Here is a 1,158-nt window from a genome sequence, read left to right as displayed (position 1 = left end):
GAAAATGGTCTTTCGAACAAATAACCCAGCAAGCAGCAGTTTGACAATTCCCAGAGGAGCATTTAGAAAACTCGTCTCTTTCACCGATCAAACGGTCTTTGTGTTTGAACGAGACTTTATGTATAATGTATAACATATATTCTTCTTAAGTAGCACCGTCCTGCAACGCACACAGCTCTGCTTAGAAGCAAATGCGCTGCCCATCAACATGCTTTCAATGTGCCTGATGAAGCCCACCTTTAAATTGGCTGCTGTTTCAGATTGGCAGCTTTTATTGCTGCTCTGTGATGATCTCTCTTTTTGTTTCTATCATGGGTTTCCGTAAGCTGCTTTAGGATCACAGGAAGTTGCTACGTATTGAGCCCTCTGCACATGCTGGGGACATCCTATTCCATCCCCTCCAACATTTCTCCAATGCAAATAAGGACATCCTATTCCATCCCCTCCAACATTTCTCCAATGCAAATAAGGACATCCTATTCCATCCCCTCCAACATTTCTCCAACGCAAATAAGGACATCCTATTCCATCCCCTCCAACATTTCTCCAATGCAAATAAGGACATCCTATTCCATCCCCTCCAACATTTCTCCAATGCAAATAAGGACATCCTATTCCATACCCTCCAATATTTCTCCAATGCAAATAAGGACATCCTATTCCATCCCCTCCAACATTTCTCCAATGCAAATAAGGACATCCTATTCCATCCCCTCCAACATTTCTCCAATGCAAATAAGGACATCCTATTCCATACCCTCCAATATTTCTCCAATGAAAATAAGGACATCCTATTCCATCTGCTCCAACACATCACCAATGAAAACAGGGACATCCTACCATACCCGCCAACATTTCTTCAATGAAACTAGGGATGTCCTAAGGAAAAGCAGGACATTCCGGGATCGGATCAGAAACTGGGAAGGCTTCTGTAAATCCAGGACTGTCCCTGGAAAGAAGGGACACTTGGAGGATCTGACCCTGGCACCTTCTGCATGCAAAGCAGATGCTCCAACACCGAGCTCTGGTGCATCCTCTCATCTGCTTTGGGTGCTAAAATGTTAAAAGGTAAAGGGACCCCTGACCATTAGGTCCAGTCGTGGCCGACTCTGGGGTTGCTGCGCTCATCTCACTTTACTGGCCGAGGGAGCCGGCGTA

The sequence above is a fragment of the Podarcis tiliguerta genome (assembly GCF_965153285.1).
Source record: "Podarcis tiliguerta genome assembly, chromosome: 9".
Classification (NCBI taxonomy): domain Eukaryota; kingdom Metazoa; phylum Chordata; class Lepidosauria; order Squamata; family Lacertidae; genus Podarcis; species Podarcis tiliguerta.
This window is presented reverse-complemented; position numbering follows the sequence as displayed.